At 40.4% G+C, this 13,233-nt stretch overlaps 1 protein-coding gene across 1 annotated transcript in view; it reads right to left on the bottom strand.

The window, feature by feature from the left end:
* LOC121936760 (60 kDa lysophospholipase-like) overlaps positions 1–13,233 on the bottom strand; it is a 115,043-nt gene that overhangs the window by 68,502 nt on the left and 33,308 nt on the right. The window lies entirely within an intron of this gene.

Here is a 13,233-nt window from a genome sequence, read left to right as displayed (position 1 = left end):
CTTGGCATTAACTTCCCCAGTTAACTCCCTCACCCATATTTTCCAAACTGAAGTTTCAAAGAAGAGTTACCATTGTATCTTCCTTTAAAATGTGTCCTACCTGGTTTTGGGAACTGCATGTGTTTGTGTGTAATATTTTTTTAAAAAAAAATTAAAAGTCTAAAACTTTATCTTTGACATGACATGCACTGGCTCTGACCACTTTGAGAAACAGATCATTCAAACTGGGCAGTCTGTTTCAAGAGTTTCTAGAGTTATGTCTGCCTGAAATACTACTCCAGCTATGTTTTCAATACAGTCCTAAAGATGTTCACCTACAGGATAATGACTATTTCAACACTAATGTCTCCTTTCCAACAACACAATTATAATGCTACAATTCCACTTTAACTGTCATGGTTCCATCATGTGGAATCCTGGAATTTGTAGTTAAGGGAGAAATATTTAGAATTCTCAGCCAGAGAGCTCTAGTGCTGCATGGAACTACAAATTCCAGGATTCCATAAACTACAGCTATCAGAATTAAAACAGTATCAAAGTGCTGTAATTGTGTAGTGTGGAAGAGAACTAACTCATTGCTGTATGAACTTTGGTGAGGTTACTACTTAGTTGGAACTTCCAGTAATTCCTTGCTTTAGGAAAAAGCCCCTTTCAGGCACAAAACAGTTTGGGAGGTCAAAATGGTCAATCATCATTTTACATTTCAATCATCAAGCCCTGGTGGGGGACAGGATAAAAAATCAGTGGTGATAGGCTTCACCAAAGTCCCAGGGTCCTCACCTAGAGATGTGTGCTGATGATCCTAGGCATAGTACAAATAATTTCTGATCAAAAAATACATACATGGTTGCAGTATAAGCCTTCACATGCTTACCTACTTAAACCTGACTATCCTCCATTCTGGTTATTTCCAAGTCAATCTGTCTGAGATAAGTGTATAGCTCTCACTTTAAAAAAATTCTCATTGATGGGCATCCAAATCTACTGACATGTGTTCCACCTCTGGATCTGATCCTGGTGACAAGCCAAGAAGGGGTGAGGCAGCCAAGCCAGCTACAAAGCAATTTTGTTGGACCCTAGCCAGTGCCACATTCCCCAAGTTCCTTGCAAATTTGTGCCAAACAACTGCCCCACTATCCTAAACCCTGGCCCATGAGGCAACTCCTTGGCCTATAGGGTCAGACAAAATGTTGAGTTGCACATTGGGAGCTGGTAGAAGGAAATATATGTCATGTGGGCATAAAGCATGAGAAAATCTCTCTTTACAGTTTCCAAGGAGAAAAATCAGATCTGGCCAACTGACTGAATAACAAAGTTGTTGAACTTTCCCTGATGCAATGCAACATACTTCGACAACCTGTTCTGACATGGATAGGTTGAGTTTCTTGAGGAGACTCCTTAGTATTATGTAAATTTATATAGAAATCTCAGCAAAATGTGCTGAGAACAGATTTTGCTCAGGTGGAAGCGAACCCTAAAACTTGTATATGGATTAGATTAGATTAGATTAGATTAGACTGACAGATAGGGAGATGGTTTGTGATTCTAAACAGACCTCCCTAAGAAGGGCCACATGCTTTGAATGAAAAGGTGTCAAATTCAATACTTGGCATTGCCTGAGTGGGACTAGGAAAGATTCCTGTCTAAAGTCTGGTGCTGCCATCTGTTCAGCGTAGTTAGTACAAGGCAACTTGCAAGGTTCCTACTCTTAGACAAAGGGTCTAAGATTTGTGTAGATACCCTTAGGATTAAACTGAAAGAAAAACTGATAAATGTTAGCTATGTGCACATCCCAAACATGCTCACTATTTTTTTTTAAAGATGCATGTGCCTACTGGAAGCCAGAGGGCAAGTTCTATACAGCCAATTCCCGACTCTCTCTTCCACTGGGATTTACTGATTAGAAAAGAAAACTGCATGCAAATTGTTGTGAGACATTAATTTCACATTCTAGAATCTTCCTGGGCCTTCAAATCATATGTCTTTAGGATCTAGACACACACACCCCACGCACACACCTGTCTGATCCTAATAGTTGACAGCATTCAGACCTGAATACCAGATAAATGTTGGTGAAACTTCTCAACAGCAAAGCTTCTTTTTCATAACAGAAAATACATATACACACACACACAATTGTTCAGTCTAGCTAATACAGCTGGAACTATAAATCAGCACTACATAAATTCTAGACTAGGATCATAGTGAAAAGCAACCAAGTTATAGTATCACAAAACAAATCAGCTGGTTCTCAGTTTTACCAAAACAGTTGTGTAGAAGCTGGTGGAACTGCCCTCCTAGCACTCATATTGCATTTGGAGATTTATGTTAGGGCATTTGAATAAATGTTATGAAATGGTCAGGGAAAGATGGGTACAATGAGCATTCCCATGTCACATGGGAAAACTCAACTATTTTATCCTCTCCAAGAACAAATCAAAGACTGATAGACAGACACAGACACACACAGAGTGTCTTCTCATTTGATGAGTCACAGTTCAAGGTATTATCTCTTCTGAAAAGCATTGTATCTAAGGACAACATGTTAGCTGATAGCGGAGTCTCTGTTTTGGGGTTATGTTATGCCCTTGATTAAAGCAATCACTTCATGCTCCAGTCAATCATAGGTGATGAAATGTATAAGGGGGAATTAACTCTTAAGAGTCTAAACAACTCTTATAGATCTAGGAGTATATATTAACACTAAAGAGACTTTGCTCCCCCTTTATGCTTTCCTTCTTGGTCTTGTTTAGCTGCAGATTTTGCAAATTGGCCATTACAATGTAACTCTGCTCTACTGTAGGGGCTCCAAAAGATACAGTATACCCACTGACCCTCTCTGATAGTTTCACATCAAGCTTCTGCCTCACCTCATAACAATATTGCAAGTAAAATGAGGATATGACTGCAAAAGTCACAAAGTATGGAGGTGGACCAAACAGCAGCAGCACCAAGCAGCATACTTAAGGCTTGCCATGTTTTTAATCTCTCTCCTTGAATGGCTTTAACAGCAGTGTGACATTAAGCAGATAATAGAGCAGGGATACAATTATGGAAGAAAACTTTCCCAGTTTCATTTCTACATGCCAGGTTGATAAAGGCACAAACTATGCTCTTGTGGGTGAGGGACACAGATAACCCACATAATACAATCAATGTGATTTAGGGCAACAAGGGGGCAAAATGTAGCCCACAGACCCCATGTGGGCCCAGGGCTGTTTTTATGGCTCCCATAATTGTCCAGGAGTAAAAAGTATATGGGGGAGTGAGGAGCAATTTCAACACACACACACACACACACACACACACACACACACACACACACATCGTGAGACCAATTTAGGCCAGGAAAGGTCTTTTTTGTGAAACAGAGACTTCCTGTTATTTAAAAAGGCCTCTCCTGGCCTAAAATGGCCAAGAGGGACCTAAAAACATGGCAAATATGCCCTCATACCCCTAGAGGATGTTTGGGGGCATTTGAAGTTTTAAAAAAAGTTCTGATTCTTTGTGCAAAGGTTGAAGCCCTCCAAGATCTCATAGGGAGCTGATGAAGCCTCCAAGCCTCCAACAGTTACCCATCCTCTGCTTTAGAGCCTTACTTTCCAAGTTACTTGATATGAGGGACCTGCAATCATTTTCCCCTCAGTTTGATGGGGGCTGCTATCATCTGTGCTCTCACTGACTGCAATAATTTCTTTCTATCCAGGAACGAGTAACTAATCGGCTCATGGACTACAACTGGTCCATGGACACCACTGAGTTGCACTGCCTTAAGAGGTCATGCAAAACATATACAACTAGAATCTGTTGGTGCCTTACACTGCTGTCCCACTCGATCACATTTGTTGGAGTGGCATTTTGAATGATTTGAAATTTAACAGCTTTTCTAGACATGCATAATATAGAATCCTTGCATAAGTGATTCCGTGTTTTTAAACTTCCCATATGTGGCAGCTTAGGAGCTGCCAGGAAACCTTTTTTTTTTAAAACAAAGATGGTGTTTTCCTATCCTCCACCCCGCTACCATTATCACAGCATCCACAGCCATTTTGTTCCTGCTACTGTACCACTACCAAGGCTGTGCTAGTGTAGTTATCCCACCTAGCAGGATCACAGCCTTACTTAACTGGATAGTTAAAAGCGATGTTTTACATCTAAAAAGTTAAAAAGTAAAAGCTGTTGCATATCTTCCAGCTGTCCCAATTTCACAGCAACAGTCCGAATTAATCTTCTGTAATCTTACTTTTCAGATATTTTTAAAAGGCCCCAATTTCCCCTCCTTCTCCCACTTTCCCCCTTTGTCAACTTCAACTGCAGCAAACTGAGTATGCACTCTATTAACTCTGCAGAGGGGGAGGAGGACGGAAAGCAAAGTCTTGCCCTTCCCAGTAAATGTTGCAATGTTCTTCTTCATTAATAACTTTTGCCATCATGACTACACTTTGAAGTTGCTTGGCCACTCCTGTTCATGTTGGAGGGTATCCATTTGTGCTAGGATTCTGTAACATTATTATGCTAAAGTCTCTTACATTTCAAAATACTCAGCAACAAGGAGGAGGCTTAGCTGTTGAGGTCAAGGGCAACAGATACCATTTAGGCTGTGAAAACCCATTAAGGACATGGAACACAAATTGCAGGCAATAAAAAACAACCATATCCAAAGGCAGGAGGGACTGAACTAATCCAAGCATGTTCTAGAAAGCAGTAAGGCTGGGTATTAGGAAACATGCTGGAGCCACGCTGCAATACAGGTTTGAACTCATACATTTAAACAAGAACTGTAGCTCCCAGAGGTGACACCTCCCTAGGGAGCGGGGACTGAATTCTATCTTATGAAATCAAACCAGAAATGCAACTTTCAATGAGTTTCTAGCTCCAGACAAACAGCAACACTTTCTTCTCTTCCGTTCTCTGCCAGGCTGAAAGCAAGCCAGCCAGCCTCCATTACATAAGTTTGCGCAGTTTTGAATGTGTAGAAGCAGTCAGGAAGTGGAGAACTTTGAACATCTAGGTTAAGTAACGCAAGGCAGATCCTTCTCTCTCTCTCTCTCTCTCTCTCTCTCTCTCTCACACACACACACACACACACACACACAGAACCCATCACCTGACAATAATTTGCTGTAAACTAATAGATGGTTTTTTGAGAGAGCGACCATCCCCTCTACATATTCATTACAAGAAAAAACATGTCTATATTTATGTGGGTTGTGAGTGGAAACAGCCAAAAGTGACTTGAAGTTTTTAAAGTGCAAGATCACTTCAAATACAGTTGTGCCTCCATATTCGCTAGAGTTAGGGGAACAAAACCCCTGTGAATATGGAAAAACCGCAAATAACAAAAACACTGTTTTTCCCTGAGAGGACACCTCTTTAGGAATCTCTAGGTCCTCCAGTGCAACTCTGTGGTTAATATCCAACATACACTGACCATAGAATGGCACTGGAGTAGCTACAAATGGTCTTTCAGTGCAACTTTTAATTAAAGTTGACCACAGAGTTGCACTGGAGGACCTGGACAGTCCTAGAGAGAACATATTAATGAAATCCGTGAATAATCAAAGCCGCAAATATGGAGGGATGACTGTATTACCATTTTTTATTTTATTTTTTATTTTTTGCATGCACCAAATACGTTTTAGGTCTGTTCTACAAATTTTTAATTGTGAATGAAACAAGCACATGTTTCACACAAGCAAGCTCATGAGTTAACCAGGATTGGTCACAGTTAAAGGCCAACTTCAGTTTCTTCATTATTTTCAAGTGATCACAAGGAAAATTATCATAGAATTCTACGATAATTGTCCTTGTGATCACTTGAAAATAATGAAGAAACTGAAGTTGGCCTTTAACTGTTTACATAGAAGCATGGAGTTTAAAGAGGCTTTGTAGGCTATCTAGTTCAACCTTCTTTTCAGTGCCAGAAATCTAGAACTGGAGCACTCCCAACAAATAGTATATTCCCTAGGCTCTGTCTAGACCTCTGGCAACTAAAATAAAACTAACAATGTAGGTTCAAAAGTAAATGGCCTCCTGGTCAGCATGTTCTCCTTGAATCTATAAAGCTACCAATGATCTCATAATGTGACCTTGGACAAATCGCTCACTCAGTCCTCTCAAAACAAAACAAGAATAAGAACACAAGAAGCTATGTTATACTATGTTAGACTATTTGTCCTTGTAACCTAGTATTGTCTAGACCAGTGGTCCATAAACATTTTCCAGATGCTGTTCCATTTCATCTTGGGCAACAACTCTAGCATCCAGCCATGCATAAGATTATTAAGATCTGCTGTTTTACTGGAAATTCAAAACAACCAATCTTGGTCGCTGCTCCCTTGGCACCTGGTCTACCCTGGGAGTTACAACCAAGCAGCTGGCTGAACAGCAACTGAGAAGAACCTCATCCATGCCACCCCTGGATGACTAGCCCCAGCTACTTGATACTCTTAATAGAAAATACCAAGGACTGAAACTAAGACCTTCTATGTACAAAGTGTGTGCTCTACCCACAGTTTGGAATTGTTCTAGAACATACCTAAAACATCTTAGACATATGCAAAAATGTTAATATTTAAAGTAATCTTAATACAAGCTGAGTCTCCCTTATCGGAAATGCTTGGGACCAGGAGTGTTTTGGATTTCAAAGTTTTTCAGATTTTGGAATAGTTATGCTGTATGTATGTAATGAAATGCCTTGGAGATGGGACCCAAGTCTAAACTTAAAATTAATTTATGTTTCATATACACCTCATACACGTAGCCTGAAAGTAATATTATATATGATATTTTTAAGTAAGTTTGTGCATGAAAAAAATTTGTGTACACAGAACCATCAGAAAGTAAAGACGCCACTACCTCTGTCACCCATGTGGACAATTTTGGATTTTGAAATATTTTGGAATTTGGAATTCAGGATAAGGAAGGTTCAAACAATACTTTGGAAAAGTTATTATCCCTTCATGATGGCCATGATTCTGCAAACTGTAGTCCAAAAAGAATACTTTTCCGAGCTCTGCCTCTACCACTAAGTAGTAGATGTGGTTTGTCCCTTATACTAGTTGAATATTTGGAACTAATTTCATAGGATGAATGTTAATAGAGTAAGTACATTAAAGAACTATGCAAAATTAAAGTGCGTAATGATTAATAGTAGTACTGTAATAAAAGATTTGATAATACCAAGATAAATTGGTATTGCAATTACTCTGCACTGATTTCTATTCTTTATCTTCTGTTTCCCCCAGCCAGAGAATTCTATCTGCCTATCAATCCTTGCTACATCCTCCAACAGATGAATGTATGCATTGTAAGTAAAAAGCCTCAATCAGATATTGACAGACTATTGATAAAGTTCTGTTTTGCTTGTTTGTTCACTTATGTGGTACAGCAGGCCCATGTTACCCACTGGGGTTTGGTTCCAGAACCCGCTGTGGATACCAAAATCCGTGGATGCTCAAGTCCCATTCATTACAATGGCACAGAAAAATGGTATCCTTTATACAAAATGGAAAAAAATCAAGATTTGCTTTTTGGAATTTCTGTATTTTTAAAGTATTTTCAAGCCATGGATGCTTGAATCCATAGATAAAAAGTCCGTGGATTAGGAGGACTGACTGTACTACTAATATTTAAAGCCTCCTTACACACTTCAGCCTATATTAGTTAATAATAATAATAAATAAATATTTATTTATATCCCGCCTCTTCCGATTGAGGATCGAGGCAGGTAACAAAGTAAATACAATATACAACAATAAAAACAACAAGCCCCACAAAACCCTGACCCTACCCTCCCTCCCAACTATAAAATTAAACACTAAAAAAAATGTTTAAAAAGTACAAACAATAAATCAAAGTTAAAAACAAATCACACATAAGAAAAACAATAAAAGGGGGATTCAATTGGTTCTGGACATTATCAATTGGGGAAGGCCTGCTGAAAGAGAAAGGTTTTTGTCACCTTTTTAAAAGACTCCAGTGAGGATAATTGGCGAATCTCTTCCGGCAGGTCATTCCAAGCTTTTGGAGCGGTGACAGAGAAGGACCAGTCTGGTCTTTCTACATTGTAAAAGTTTTTTTCTGGAGGATCGAAGTTGCATTTGTTTCATACCAATTTGATTTGGGCTCATCTCTTTGAGTCAGTTTTCAAAGAAAAACGACTCATAAAGTAATATCAATCAACATAATTAGATGTATTATCTCTCTTACTCAGTTGAACTTGGATTGGGTGATGTACAGTATGATATTTGTTTAGGTATTCCCTTCATTTGTAAGACAGCAATCACCTTAAAAACAAAACAATGATTAAAGAGACCTGAAACAAATATGACTGGCAGGACCAGGCCTGGCCAGTGGATCCATGACTATAGGTATGGTGAATTCACTTTTGGTTTTAAGTTGCTCCTCCGACAGCTGCTCCAACTTGTATGGGAACTTTCCCAGTGCCAGTCTTTTGTTGAGAATAGGATTCAGCCTTGGATGGCTCTCCTACAACCCAGAGAATATGCAGGAGGAACAGCAACAAAACTGGAATTGGATTCACTACCCTGCTGAATGCAACAATGGATCCACCAGCCACCTGTGGATCCAGCTGAGGAATAAGCCAGCCTCTCTGTTCATTCTTTCAGCCCTGTATTGACAGGTGGAGCAGAAGCCACTGCCATAAATTCTAACAAGATCTAACATAGCTCGAAAAACCCACAAAAATCTATCTAACAAGATTGTCAGAGTCTGCAATACAGGTCTCTGGTCCCATGGGCTGGATCTAGAGCTAGGTCTAGGCAGTTCTACTGGTAGAAGCACATTTCCCTGTCCTTTCCTCACCACAGCGCAACCTCAACCCCCTGAAAAAGCTACACAAAGAAACATCACAGGACTCTTGATGAATGGAAACAGTTGTGGTGCAATTGACTGTGTGTGGTGAAAGCTGCTGAGGGAGAAGGGAATAATCCCTGAAAACTTGGTAGAGGTTCTTCCCATGAATGATGTTAGGCTTGCAGAAGTGCCTCTACCTGATTTTCAAGGTCTCCTCCCTACTGTCCTCTCAACGCTAAAGTCTACCTCATGTTTTGTGTAACATTTCTAAGAGTAGAGGGGCTGCCACTGGGAAGAATGAATGAGAAACTCTGCTTCTGCCAGCTCAGCTTACACATCTAAACAGCTTCTGCCAGCTCAGCTTACACATCCAAGATGACACTTTTCAATTTCCTCTTCACCCACTATTTCATGCTAGGATAGGCAATTGGGCACCCCTCCAGGTGAGAGCTTGGAAAAGTTACTTTTTCAGATTACAACTCCCAAAAGACACCAACCAATTCAAACAGTGACCACAGTTTCTGCTAGTTCAAAACAATAACTTCTCAAGACTATGCCTCAGCCATTGCCAGACTAGCTCCTATTGGCCCTAGCCAGCATAGCTAATACTGAGGAATGATGGTGCTGCAGCCCAACAACATCTGGAGGGCCTGAATTGGCCCACCCCTGATTTAATTGCTAGAAGTATAACAGCACCCTTCCCTCTCTGTCTGTCTGGCACCTTCCATCCTAGACTGGTTGTAGCAAAAGCAATTTAAGACTTCAAGAAGCAAATGTATGCTGAGTTCAGCAGTGATTCTTTCCCAGGTAGATTACAGCACATAAGTGTTCTATGCCTACCTGATCACTCTAGTCAAAAGAAATTTCACTGGGTTAATATATTTTTCTAACTAGGGCTATTCATTTTCTGCACTCAATTCCTTGCCTATATTCAGCGGCAGTAGCAGAGTTGGATTGTGTTCTAACCACCCTACCTACTTTTTAAATTACAGTAGTTTAAGGTGCTTGATTATTGTACTTTAAATGCAAACTGGAGACTGGCCTTTTAATGTCTAAATCTTCGCAGAACTCAACATCTTGTGGTGACACAGAAAAGTAGACAAACAGAGGAAAGGTAGAAAACAGACAGTCAACAAGGGAAGTCTGACTACAAGGCAGATTCAGATACACACTGGATTCCACTGCAGATTGTTTAGAAACTACAGATCTTCTTTCTTTTTCAAAGCAAAACTGAAATCCTCAGAAATCTACAGCAACACTCATCTGGTGTTCCAGAAATACACCAATCATGTTACAGAAATGGTCCACATCACCCATATTTCCCTGTGACTTTTTTCATCTGATCAACAGCATAGTAAGAGAAGTTTCTAGGCCTGTCTCTTTTTTATGCACATTTCATTTATTGCTTGTTACGGTAGTTTAAGTCTGTCTACCTGGTTTTGGAGCCAAACCACAACAAGTTACAAGTACTTTTAGCTAACACAGTTTGAACTGGTCATTTCTCTCTCTTTAGAAAAAGTAACCAAATAGTCCTGATCCTAGTAAGGACAAAAAGATAGCACTTCACTCACTCTACATAGTATTATCCCACTGAAAAACATGTTTCTTCCCCACCCAATAAAAACCCTGATGTTTTGCAGAGCTTAGAAGTAACAAAAGAAATAGATAAACAAGAAAACATAAAATCCATTTTTATGTGTGTGCTTGTTGAAATAATGTGGACAAACACTTTTACTTTTAAACACTACAACAAAATTGAGCTAGAGTTAGCCTTTTCTTTTGCATACTGAATGATTATTTATTACTGCAGTAACATTGCTTGAGAAGGGGGGTTCTGAGAGGGGTTGGCCATATGAATAGTTTCGCTATTTTTTTAAAAAAATAATGTTGCCGGTAACTATTCTTGTATGTAGTGAAGATTTCTCATGTAACAAATTTCTCACAAATACTAATTGACAAGTAAAAGAATGATTTCAAGCTCTGCTTGTTTAGGGGGAAGACATTAACCCACAGCACTGAAATTCCAATTAATACAATATTATTTTCCTAGAGAAAGAGTTGTGTCATGTTTTAAGCACATGAATTAGAAACTATAGCCTGAATCTTGCATCACTTAGGAGCTATGCAGATTGTCCCTAAGGGGTGGCCTGCAGGTGCCTTCAGCTGCACTGGATCGAGGCCGCAGCAACAGCACATTGCGCCCCCAATCTGGTCTTTCCAGGGTGTGATAGCCGTGGCGCCATGGCTTTAAGGTGCTCCTTTGGTGCTGTGTCATGTTGATGCAGCACCAGAGGAGCGCCATAAGCTGCACTCCATGTGGAGCGGCACATAGAATCATGGTGCCCTGGGGGTGGAGTCAAGGTGTGCATCATGTTGGTTCCCACGCCTTGGCTCCACCCCCCAGGCCAGCCTGCATGGCCGGTCTGCACAGGGCCTGACTTAGTTAAGTACGCTTAACTACATAACCTCACCTGGTCTGGCCCCCTCCCCTAAACTTGCAAAAATGTCATTCACCCATGTTCCAGTGGCTGGCAGAATGGATCTCCTTCTCCTTATACAGCTTATGTCTGGTAAAGTAGGCCTAGGGGGTGACGATCGAGGCAATAGTGTCACAATAATGACTAAGTAGCAACTGTGAATACAAAATAGTTATCTAGATTTACTCATCCTTAACTGTTTTGTATTCACAATAACTATTTAGTCGCAACTGTAACACTATTACCATAATCATAACTGCCCCCTAAACCTACTTTGCCAAGCATCAGTTGCATGCATAGAGAGAAGGTCTGTTCTCTAATGATCAGAACACAGGCAAATTATGTTTCCATCAGGTTTGGAGCTGGCCAAGGAGAGGTTACTTAAGCCCAGGTCCAGACAGGCCTTTGCGGTGCCCTTGTCACGTGCTAGAAGTTGGCCAAGGGCGCACCGCCCATACGTGTCTCACTCCTAGAACATGACGAGGGCGTCAAATGGCAGCACCCTGTACACAGGTGCCGCCATTTTGATGCAACAGACGCTTAGTGTCCACACATCGCACCCCCATTTTGATGTCATAAGTGCGCCATTGGTGCACTGCGGTGTCACAATGGCACCACAGAAAGAACCCGCTTTTTGCGAGTTCTTTTTGCTGCGTGAGGGAGCCACACGGTTTGTTCGCTGCGGCTTCCTCACACAGCAAAACAAGGCACCAGCAGACCACCCTTTTTGGGCGGTCTGTACCCCGCCTTAGTTAAGCCTACATAACTACTGTAAGTAGTTGATATAGAATTCTGACTAATGTGTCATTTGGCCTCAGTGGAGTCCATGAGGTACCTGCAACAGCTCTAGAATTTTGAGGGCTTTTGGACAAGAGTTATCAAGGGATTCCCTTGACTGGCTTAGAAGAGAAAAGACCAACAGCCTAGGTCAAACTTTAAGCAGTAGCATAGTTGGTTCTGTAATCATTTCCTAGGGTTTTGGAATCTGATATTTGCCCACTCCAGAGAACCACTGAAACCAGCCATGTCTGTTCCACAGACAAAAGAAGTGTGGCCACTAGTCAATCCTTTTTCACAGTAGCAGCATTTGAAGGCATAGCCACATTAGTCTGTTTCAGCATAAAGCAATACTGTATAAAGCAGGGGTAGGCAACCTGCGGCCCGGAGAGGCCTTGGGACCGGCCCCAGCCCAGTCCTGCCGCCGACTGCCGCCGGGGCCTTTGGGGGGGCAATTGTCTATAGAAGCCTCAGAAACATGCATTTATATTAACATTTTTTTTAAAAATCAGCATATTTTTTCGCATGTCCTCCATTTTTTTAAAAAAGTGTCTTCCATTTGAAAATTTTGTCCTACATTTGTCCTGGTTTATTTATATATTTAATTTTTTAAAAAATTATTTAATTATTTATTTTTTGGCTTCAGCCCCCCAGTTGTCTGAGGGACAGCAACCCGGCCCCCAGCTCAAAAAGATTGCCTACCCCGGTATAAAGCAATCCGATAGCACCTTTGAGACTAAGTGAGAAAAATAAATTTCTAACATAAGCTTTTGTAGACTCCAGTATACTTCATGAGATGTAAGTCAGATCTTCAGATGCATCTGGTGGAGAGGACTGGAGTCCATGAAAACTTACGCTAGAAATGTATTTATTTTTCTCCATTAGTGTCAAAGGTATTATGGGATTCTTTAATATCTTTTTAGCTTTTGCATAGCGTTTACACACTCTGTACTATAATGTAAGCAGAACTCACAAAATTCAATATGCAAAAGGGTTTCATACAACAATTATTATTTATTTGATAACCTAAAATGTGAACTTGAATTCTCAAGTGTCAATTTGCAGACTGAATTATCATTAACATACTACGCAATAGAAAGAAGTAGCCACAAACAAGAGTGATCCTACAAAAAGAAAGGAAAAACATACTTAGAACCTTGAC

Source organism: Sceloporus undulatus, chromosome 1 (assembly GCF_019175285.1).
Source record: "Sceloporus undulatus isolate JIND9_A2432 ecotype Alabama chromosome 1, SceUnd_v1.1, whole genome shotgun sequence".
Lineage (NCBI taxonomy): Eukaryota > Metazoa > Chordata > Lepidosauria > Squamata > Phrynosomatidae > Sceloporus > Sceloporus undulatus.
The sequence above is the reverse complement of the archived record's forward strand: the minus strand, read 5'-3'. Positions and strand labels throughout refer to the sequence as shown.